The sequence below is a fragment of the Euprymna scolopes genome, chromosome 21 (assembly GCF_053919585.1).
Source record: "Euprymna scolopes isolate OS-2025 chromosome 21, ASM5391958v1, whole genome shotgun sequence".
Classification (NCBI taxonomy): domain Eukaryota; kingdom Metazoa; phylum Mollusca; class Cephalopoda; order Sepiida; family Sepiolidae; genus Euprymna; species Euprymna scolopes.
This window is the reverse complement of record NC_136502.1, coordinates 20,469,179-20,481,010: the sequence shown is the minus strand read 5'-3', so window position 1 is coordinate 20,481,010 and position 11,832 is coordinate 20,469,179. Positions and strand designations below refer to the sequence as shown.

The 11,832-nt window shown below is 35.5% G+C and overlaps 1 pseudogene; it reads right to left on the bottom strand.

Moving 5' to 3' along the window:
- Positions 1-1,106: 1,106 nt before the first annotated feature.
- LOC145243233 (U2 spliceosomal RNA) lies at positions 1,107-1,222 on the bottom strand (annotated as a pseudogene).
- Between the last annotated feature and the right edge of the window lie 10,610 nt (positions 1,223-11,832).

Here is an 11,832-nt window from a genome sequence, read left to right as displayed (position 1 = left end):
CATCTCATTCAATCCCGGGCCTGACTTCATATCCGCCACCCCACTGTTTAAAATATATATTAAATAAAGTAATGTTTTAATCGTAAACTGTTTCAGCCATTTCCGGGACCGACTTTATATCCCAAACCCACTGCTAAAAATATACATGAAATAATGTAATGTCAAAATAGTGAACTGTTTCAGCCATTTCTGGAACTGACTTATAATCCCCAACCCACTGTTGAAAATATACATGAAATAAAGTAATGTATAAATCGTAAACTTTTTAAGCCATTTCTGGGACCGACTTCTTATCTCCCATCCTACTGTTAAAAATACACATTAAATAAAGTAATGTCCAAAATGTAAATGGTTGCAGCCATTTCCGGAACCGACTTCATATTTCCCACCCCAATGTTAAAAATATACATTAAATAAAGTAATGTGTAATGCGTAAATGGTTTCACCCATTTTCGGGACTGATTTAATATCTCCCACCCCACTGTTAAAAATATACATGAAATAAAGTAATGTTTAAATCATAAACGGTTTGAGTAATTTCCGGGACTGACTTTATATCCCGTAACCCACTGCTTAAAATATACTTGAAATAAAGTAATGTTTAAATCATAAACTGTTTCAGCAGATTTTCGAAAGTAATACATAAAAACATTAACACAGTTAGGGATTAGGTAACCATTGCTTCAACATAAATTTCTGAGTGTAGTATCAGTTTCAGCATTCCAGTGACTTAAATCCCCCCTTTTTTGGTCTTGGTTAATGGAGGAGAAATCCTTCATTACTGATACAATTTTTATTTTTGTTATTGATCAGAGTGCCCCTTTTGGGGAGCTGGTTTCCCCCTAAATTTATAACCGAACTCATGTCCAATTCCGCCCTTGTGGGGAGGCAAGTAAACAAAAAAAATAATCAGAACGGACATTTTCCAGGGCATTTTATAATTAATCAAAAGTGACATTTCCAGGGCATTTTGTAATTAAATCAGAAATAACCTTTTCCAGTTACTTTTTTAATATTAAAACTTTGTTACATTAAACATAGTACCTATTCACAATGCCCCCCAACGGGACAGATTTAGACACCAGGGTCGTTTTTTAACGTGGAGAAAAAATTGTCTTAGTCGTAAAGGATTTCTCTTTCACTGAGAGAGAAGAAATTGAAATGTAGCACCTGAAGAACAGATACTACACTTTGATCTTAGCCAAAAGGCCAAAAAAGGCAAATCATTTTTATTAGCTTTGCCTCAACAGTGACACCAATTTTTTTTTTTAATATTTTTTTTTAAGGGTGACAAGGTTTATTTAATACTCCACTTTTTGGAATATTCCACTTTCCTTTTTTAGGGATGCACAGCATGTTAACGGATGGAGCGATAAGCGTAATAACATAATGATGTTTTAGTTATGAAAGCCCCTAATAGAGATGCAACGTCGATTTAAAGGCATACTTGGTCCCAGAGTCAAGCAAGGTTACCTACTTTGTCTGACTATTTTTGCATGATGTCATTTTTCGGTTAGTAGGCCTTGCCTCAGGAAATGACGTGGCGTTAACATCGCTGAACAAAGACAGTTCCATGTGTTTAACACAGCAGAATCTTGTTAAACATATTGGAGTATGAGAAAATTTTTTAACAAAAGACAAGGTATTATTTTGGAAGTACCTGTAAATAAATGTCTGTTGTTTAAACTGAAAAAAAATGGGTTTAATTCTTTCCTTAACTTTGTTTCCTTGTGACTGCATACAACATGTGGTCCCGAATGTTGACATGTAACGACTACGTTACACTTAGAACAATTCCAAGAAAATTAAGTGAATCGAATTCTTTCCTTATCTTTGTTTCCTTGCGACTGTCTGCATACAACGTGTGGGTCTCGAGTGTTCACATATAACGATTATGTTATAAAAAGAGGTTCCAGATTATCAGTTACCAGGAGGTTGGATTTTTTTTTAAAAAGGAGTCACCACATATCAAGGCCCGGAGGCCACTCGAGGATAAGGGTTAATACATGTACAGTAGTCAATGAGAAAATATCACAATAATTATTAGTAGTGTAAATTTAGTAAATTGGATTACTTAAGGAGACAGCTCATCAAGAACTTGTTTACGTTGGACTTGAAGACGACCATATTGTAGTCAGTTGGAAAGCAAGAAAACAGAACAGAGTTCCACAGGCGTGCAATTCTAAGAAAGAAGTTTTGTTTATGGAATCTACAATTAGGTTTAGACACAAATAAAGAGTGGGGGAAATTATTGAAAGTGATTTCAGCTGTAACATATAATCGTTTAGGTTTGTCAAAATCTTCTGAACACTTGGTCAGTTCTGTTAGTATAGTCAAAGCCATGGTTGTTGCAGGGCTCGCATTTCCGGATACTTTTTTTAAAAATCTGAGAATATAGAAAAATGGCTGATTTCTTAAATTGCAGGAAGATTGGCTGGCTAAGGAAAACTTGGAAGCAAATTATTTGACAACTATTTGATGTTTTTATATTTTATAATTTATCATCTCTTAATTTGCTGGTTTAATCGTTATGTAAATCCAGTCATGGATACGCGTCCGTTTGTCCAAGCCACCATCTTTGTTTTCTAGTCAATTACCACCAACAAGAAGAAGCAAGGGAGAACACTTTCAAAACTTATCACAAAAGTATAGAAATCTTTATACTGAAGACAAAGGGAGATAACTTCACATTAATAGATTAAACAATCATAGTTTTGAGTCAATTTTTCTAAATGAAATATAGATGTTTCCATACATCTATCATTCACTTATGGTAGGCAAGTATAATGGAGAAAGTTCCTCTTTGCAAGCTGGAAAATGTCAAAAATTAACTGAGAAGCACCACTGTCATAAAATATCCAGTTCCAATTGCATTTCTATCATCTGTTAACTAACGAAAATAGCTTTGAGTTTATTTTTCTAAAGGTAGAACTCTATGCATTTATCCCTCACTTATTGTGACCACGTGTAGAGGATTAGTATTTTGTAATTCTAACTGTTTTATCTCTTTCAGATCTTGTTCATTGTCAGTGGACAATAACCAACTGCTGGACAAATAGAGTACAACCTTATGAACAAGACATTTTGTTTGTTTTGTTTTGTTTTTAACAAAGAAACGATTATAAGGTGAGTTAATTAAAACGAATGAGCTATGTTCATGTTCCGTTCATTTTCCTCTAGGATCCTCCGACCACTCCGTTGTATCAGTTAAGATAAAAACGAAATGTAAGAAGCCCCCAGACGTACCCCTCCACTGTACTGTATACCGATAATCTATGGCTGACTGGGATAGCTTCCGTACATTCATATCTGATTTACCTCTGAACTCCATGTTTAAAAAGGAAGTGTCCTCTATAGTATCAGATCTGACTGAATGGTTAATTGTAGGCATAGACCAATTCATACCATCTAAAAAATTCCAACAAAAACCTAACAGCCAGCCATGGTTCTCCCCAGAATGTGCTGCTGCTATCGCGCACAGAGATCACTTTTTCCATAGCTACCAACGTAATAGATGCACTGAGACTAAAGCTGCTTTCAGGACTGCCAGCAACCACTGTAAAAGAGTAATAAAAAATGCAAGAGAGCTATATGCCCAGTCTGTTAAATCCAAGGTAGCTGATCAGCGGCTTGGTTCCTACCAGTTTTGGCAAATAACAAATAGGATCCTGAACAGAAGTGTGGGTTCTATCCCAACCATTATCAATGGACCAGAGGTCATCTCGTCAGCATCAGACAAGGCCAAACTATTTGCAAAGAACTTTGCAGCAAATTCTACCCTATGCGACGAAGGCCATCAACTCCCCATATTTCCTCCTATAACACAGAACAAGCTAGGTAACATACAAATATCCGTGCATGAGGTCGCCAAGCTAATCAAGAACCTAGATTCCAGTAAAGCAACTGGCCCTGATGGCATCCCAATTATAGTGTTAAAAAAGCTTCAATCAGAGCTTGCTCCCATACTTACGAAACTGTTTAAGCGCTGCCTTAAGGAGAAGTGCTTTCCGACTCCCTGGAAGACCTCATCAGTTTGCCCTGTATTTAAGAATTTAGGTGATAAGTCATCTCCCTCTCAGTACAGACCAATAAGTCTCCTGTGTGTTATGAGTAAGTTGCTGGAATCCATATTAAATAGAGAAATAGTCAACCACCTCAGCAGGAATAATTTTTTAGTGACACACAATATGGTTTCCGCTCTGCAAGATCTACCGCAGATGTGCTGACGGTTATATCCCACAGGATTAGTGAATCTCTTGACAAAGGCTTCCTTTCTAGGGCAATTGCTCTTGACATATCAAAGGCCTTCGACAAGGTATGGCATAAGGGTCTACTTCACAAGATTTCCAGCTACGGTATAACTGGAAATGTTTTCTCAATCATTAAATCATTTCTCTCCGATAGGCTCATAAGAGTAGTGGTAGATGAACAAAAATCAGAGGCCTGCAATATAAATGCTGGAGTACCTCAGGGGTCAATCCTAGGCCCAACTCTCTTCCTGATCTACATCAATGACCTCCCTAAACACATACTTAAATCATTCGTTGACATCTATGCTGATGACACGACCATCTACGGCAACACATCAAAGGCTGTAAATGACAAAGTTCTCTCTGATTCTCTCTCCTCTGATCTCGAGCGCGTGGTTCAGTGGGGGAAGATGTGGCTGGTTACCTTTAATGCATCCAAAACCAAACTCCTATCCTTACATCATCAACGCTCTGATCCCCATCTGGCATCAATTGTGATGGATGGCTCTCGTCTGGGTGAGGCCCCGTGTTTTGACAAGCTTCTGGGTTTGACCTTTACTCCTGATCTGAAATGGAACACGTACATCAAGTCTGTTGCCAAGGTCGCTGGGAAGATGGTGGGATCCTTCTACCGCTCCAGAAGATATCTCACTAATGATGCAATTCTCTATCTATATAAAAGCCAAGTACATCCAAGGATGGAATACTGTTGCCATATCTGGGCAGGAGCTGCAAAAAACAGCCTATCCTGCCTTGACAGAGTACAAAATAGACTTCGTGGCTTAGTGGGGGATGCCCTTTTCTCTACCCTGCAACCTCTCTCCCACAGAAGAGACGTTGCGAGCCTATTCTTGTTTTATCGTTATTTCCATGGCAGGTGCTCGTCAACTCCAATCTCTGGTCCCCCCTCGCCAATCTTTCACGAAAAACACCCGTCTAGCCGAATCCACTGTGAAAAATTTTCCCCACTCTTTATCTGTGCCTAAATCAAAACGTGGATTCCATGAACAAAGCTTCTTTCTTAGAACTGCACGCCTGTAGAACTCTGTTCCGTCTGCCTGCTTCCCTCCGGACTACAACTTGGATGTGTTCAAGTCCAATGTTAACAAATTCCTAATGAACCTCCCCCTTAAGTAAACACTTCATCAAATCTCCACACTAACGTAATGTACTTGCAATAATCCTTATCCCTGAGTGGCTTCCGGGCCTTGATAAGTGGTGATCACTGTATAAAAAAAAAAAAAAAAAAAGAATGGCAGTCAACGTCTTAAGATGGCCAAAGAATGTACCGGTAAGTCAATGCTCAGGGTTGTGTGGTCTCCAGTCAGAGCCTCTGTTGTTAGATTTATGAATGGTTGAGGTTTGGAGTTTTGCTTGATCCAAGTACAGGAAAGACTACCATATATGTGGTGATCGAGTCGCATACTGGTCTGTTGCTCTCTATGCCAGCCACTGTAGAGAAGTAACTTTTGGGGGGTGGGACTTAATAGAATCAAACTTGAAAAGAAAATCACTAATGACAAGATGATAAAACAATTTAATATGAACGAAACCTGAACAAAAACGTTAGCATATTGGTATTCCTCATAACATAGACTAATAAGTACAACTAAATGGCAAGTTAATGCAAATGCTTGCACTGGCTTGAAAAAAAGTAGTTGATCAATGAAAATGCGCCTTCACTGACTCTTTCCCGACTCACTCCCTAAAAAAAGAGCGTGGTTTCAGGGTGTTAATACGTAATCGTTTAGACAGGGATATATAATTTAAAGGAATGTATTATTTACACAGGGTTTTTATGAAAAAAAAAAATTTTCTTTGCAAACACTTGTCGCGGTTTCAATATCATATATATAATAGCCTCCATTTTTCTCTCTCTCCACCCCCGCTGTTCTCTTCGCCTTCTCTTACCTTAAACAAAGGACACGATTGGCTAACACAAGCTAACGTATGAACAATATCCAGGTTCAATGAATACATTCAGCTTCCCTTTCTTTTCATCGTCGACTTCGCTACGCACGTCGGAATTCAAATATATCAAACAAAACACTAATAATTCAGGCAATTGACTTTTTTAGACGAAATTAATTTAAATGGAATCAACAAACCCCCAAGCTACTTTTGATTGCATACATTTTGTTTTCGAATTAATTATAGTCTTTGTTTTTCTTATTGGAAGCGGCGCCTCTAACATCACACTGGCCAAATGAATACAGCTCATTTCGGCCCAATCAACAAAGTTGGGGAGCAGGAGGAGGCTCATGAAGCGACGACTGACGCTACCAGTCACGTCGACCGAATCCACCAACCAAAGGATTGCAGCAGCAGCAGGGACAGCAGCCATCTCAGCAGCAGTTAAAACAGCCCTTATCAGGGCTAATAAGTTTTTTCAATAATGCGATTCACTACTGCTTGCCTCCTGAGACCCACCAGCACCGAACTTCACTTCCAGTCTGCAGCTTTCCAGCACTTGATGCCTTCTAGCTCCTTCTGCAACTTTCTGGCAACCTCACTTGCACCTTGCTCCTCCGGCCTGCAACTCCGCTTGCACCTCGCTCCACTGGCCAGCAACCCTGCTTGCACTTTACTCCTACAACCTGCAACCTAGCTTTCACCTTGCTCCTCCAGCCTGCAATCTCGCTTGCAACCTCGCTCCTCCAACCTGCGACCTCACATGCACCTTGCTCCTTTGGTCTGCAAGCTCGCCTGCACCTGGCTTTCTACCGACCGTCCATTTCTTAACACTGACCCCTACGTTTTCACTGTCCTCCATTCCTTAACACTGACCCTACGTTCTCAGTGTCATCCATTCCTTAACACTGACCCCTACGTTCTCAGTGTCATCCGTTCCTTAACACTGACCCCTACGTTCTCAGTGTCATCCATTCCTTAACACTGACCCCTACTTTCTCAGTGTCATCCGTTCCTTAACACTGACCCTACGTTCTCAATGTCCACCGACCGTTCCGCATCGCCCTGACGTCCAGCCAATCATTCCAGACCCAGCGAGCAACCCTAAACCACGCTACGTCTAGAGTACCTGTTCCAGACCTCCAGACCTTAGCCTCCAGTTCCGTGTGACCTTCCAGACAACCAACATTCAGATCATATCCTTTCTTTGCAAATAAAAGGCGGACCCTCGTCTTTAACCAAACAACCTGTGTCTGTCATTCTTCTTTGCCTTTTTGCTGTCTTTCGGTCGATTGTCTCCAGATGACCGGCCCCGCAATACACTTCCATTTAAGCAAAATGTATGAACAATAGATATTAAAAACAAAAATAAATTTAAAAAATGTTCTGCAGAGATGGTGTACTACAGTTTTGGAAAGATATTTAACTATTGGATTATATTTTAAAAATGTATATTGGATTTTTTTTTTATATATACAGAAATGATAAAACCGCAAGTCAAGAGTAAAAAAAAAATCAGTGTTAAGACAAAATGTGTCCTTTCGTTTGTTGCTCGTTCTCTAGGCACTACCATTTTTATGTGAACTTTTCCACAATGTACACATGATCTGGTGACGTCATCAATTCATGTGCTTATTGCGATCAACGGCGAACGATTTATTTTTTAACTATTTACATTCAAATAGTTTACTTAAAGATTAAATTATCGAAATGTAAAAAAAAGATTCATCATTATCGTTAGAAATAATTAAGTAAAATCTGTTTTTTTTTTTTTCAGTGGGGGTAGAAAACATAATACAAAAATAAAATGTTACGTGACTTTTTTTACATCTACGGAAGAGCAGAAGCGACAATAAAATACTTTGTTAGTTCATTACACATGTTATTTGTTTATTCAAGTTTTCGATACTTTGGAACGATTTACATTATTTATACGAAAGAGCATTTTTCCCCCTGAATGCTACTTGAGAATAATTGTCCCTTTTAACAGTTTGGTGCCTCCGACCACTTCATTGCAACTAAAATTAAGAACAAACGTTAACGAAAAAAGTTGAGTTTTTAAAGTATCTAAAATTAGAAAAAAAAAGTTTAATAAACTTTAAAATTAAACGTAAAAGGCAAGAAAAAATTTATTAAAATAATTTAACTTACTTTTAATAAATAATTTGGTTACTTTTTAGTAAACACTAACAGAATAATCGAGTTAAACGATGAAGTTTTAGAATGGATAACGCAACTGCGGAAGTGAATGTTTTCCAATCAACCAGTTCATTTTTCATCAGTCGCGGCTTCCGTATTTTATTTCATAAAACAAGACATACAAGAATATCGCAGTGCATGTACAAAAACTGGATTTTAACGCAATATTAATTTTGAATCGGTTTTAATCTGGCCATAAAATAGCTGGCAAGAGCGATGTTTATATTATAACTTTATATTTTAAGAAAAATTTTCCCACAATTAATTAAAAATCTATGTTGTAGCGGACATTTTGAAATAATGGAATTTTAATCGTTTTAATCTTTCAAAAATCAGTTAATTTTTAAGAAGTTATTTTTTCTTGGCAATTCAATTAATTATAGTATATATTAATTAGAAGAATAATTTTCACACAATGTATGTTTTCACGTTCGGAATGTCTATTACATGGGAACGTTATTTTAAAGCGTCAATTATGTAAACAAGATTTTCATCTCGCAATTTCATTATTTCCGTACGATGAAAAAATTTAAAAGAAATTATTACTAGTTTATTTTGTCCTTCTTCTTTTAAATAGTACGAAAGTTATATTGATAATATTAACTTATAATAAAGTTATATCGTTTTACATATGAGGGGGGGGGGTAATTCTGTGGTGAATTTTGGCAGTTCCTATCGTTCTTGGTGCCTGAAATTTATTTGATTCTTAATTTTATTGAAAAAATACGACAAAACCTTATTTTTAAACAAACATAATTTACTATCGTTTGTATTTTTACTTTTTTCTTTTATTATTGAAATAACAAGTCTTCGAATCCAAATATATTTATATTTGGTGATTTGTTTCCTTTTCAATTGATAAGATTTCCCAATAGGAACACGACTAGGAAAAAAGACACATATGTACCGCATGAATGAACTAGGATGGATAATGTCCACGTTGCGGAAGAGGGGGAAAAGCGAAGAGGATGGCAAAAGAGAAAAATTTAGGAGGTGGAGGAGAGTTAGTGCGATCAGCTATTGATCCCCATCCGATATCTATTAACCCAGATATTTGCATATTCCCAAAATCAAACTACGAATTATGAATTTCTGAATAAATAGATTTGATTCTATATCGACTTTTAAAGCAATCACTACGGAATAATTTTCATATTTTTTATTTATATTTGTCTTTAGTTGTTTTTTATCCAGACCTTGTGTTGTACTCCATTTTTATTCATTTTTTTTTTTATTTTTCATTATTTATCGTCTGCTATATATATATGTTTTTTTTTTCTTTTGCCCGGCTTCATTTAACGAAAATGCGTTTTGGGACTACTTTAAAAAGCCTCATTAAGTTCTGATTTCCATTTTATTTGTTTTGATCGATTGATATTCCCGCTGCTGGGAGATAAAACTTACTTTTACAGAATGAAACCCTTACAAGGATGAAAACAAACAAACAAACAAACAAACAAACAAACAACAACAACAACAACAACGAATTTCACGTAAAAAGAGAATTGAACGTCTGATTTGATTTATTATATTATTGGTATATCAATCAGTTAAATACTGACCTGTTTTTATGTTTAAACTAGCAGGGAAACCCGAAATTGAATGATGGTCAATGAATGTTTCGCCCTCCCATATTTTTATTGTCATCTAAATTGGTGAATTCGCCCATTTTTTTTTTTCAATCAAATCGAACGATTATCTGCGGAGCACTAGTAGGAAGCTTCACATACCTTCCCACGGTGACTTAGTCCACGAATACATTGTGATCTACATTGCACTGTAGAGAACGTACTGTTAATTTTATAAAATTATTTTTATATATAACGGCTTGAATTAAAGTTTAAAATGCAAAAGTCATAATTCAAATGTACTCTAAACAGAAACATTAATTTCGAACGCATCCCTGTTATAACAAAAAACATCCTCTTGATTTTTTATATGCTGGGCCTTTCTGCTTGTGTGGTAATAAAACTTCTCAAATGCATTTTTGATGTTAGACTGTATAAGGTGTTAACTTTGCTCCAAATCACACATTCTTCTTTAATCGGATTTTTTTTTATAATCGACTTTGGATACTAATCATTTCAACACAAATTTTTGATACTAATCATTTCAACAGAAATTTTTTATACTAATCATTTCAACACAAATTTTTGATACTAATCATTTCAACAGAAATTTTTGATACTAATCATTTCAACACAAACTTTTGATACTAATCATTTCAACACAAATTTTTGATACTAATCATTTCAACACAAATTTTTGATACTAATCATTTCAACACAAACTTTTGATACTAATCATTTCAACACAAATTTTTGATACTAATCATTTCAACACAAATTTTTGATACTAATCATTTCAACACAAACTTTTGATACTAATCATTTCAACACAAATTTTTGATACTAATCATTTCAACACAAACTTTTGATACTAATCATTTCAACACAAATTTTTGATACTAATCATTTCAACACAAATTTTTGATACTAATCATTTCAACACAAACTTTTGATACTAATCATTTCAACACAAATTTTTGATACTAATCATTTCAACACAAACTTTTGATACTAATCATTTCAACACAAACTTTTGATACTAATCATTTCAACACAAATTTTTGATACTAATCATTTCAACACAAACTTTTGATACTAATCATTTCAACACAAACTTTTGATACTAATCATTTCAACACAAATTTTTGATACTAATCATTTCAACACAAACTTTTGATACTAATCATTTCAACACAAATTTTTGATACTAATCATTTCAACACAAATTTTTGATACTAATCATTTCAACACAAATTTTTGATACTAATCATTTCAACACAAACTTTTGATACTAATCATTTCAACACAAACTTTTGATACTAATCATTTCAACACAAATTTTTGATACTAATCATTTCAACACAAATTTTTGATACTAATCATTTCAACACAAACTTTTGATACTAATCATTTCAACACAAACTTTTGATACTAATCATTTCAACACAAATTTTTGATACTAATCATTTCAACACAAATTTTTGATACTAATCATTTCAACACAAATTTTTGATACTTAGCTTTTCAACACAAAAACTTTGTAAGAACACTCCCAGACACATTAAGTACTTTGTGTGAAACTTTAAAAACATCGATCCAGCCGTTTCGGGGTCCATAGAAAAATCTCTCTCTCTCTCTCTCTCTCTCACACACACACACACACACACACACACACACACACACACACACACACACACACACACACAGAGAAAGTTCCTTTTATATAATAGATGAATAGATAGATAAATAGATTTTGAGATAGTCTACATATTGCATTTCGAACAATCTAAAGAGGAAAGGTAACTTTTCTTAAACTCTATTTTAAAAAACAAAAATAATGAAAAAAATCTGTATGATGTACGTACCCGTGACGAAACGAAAGTATCACATTCCAACAATCACAT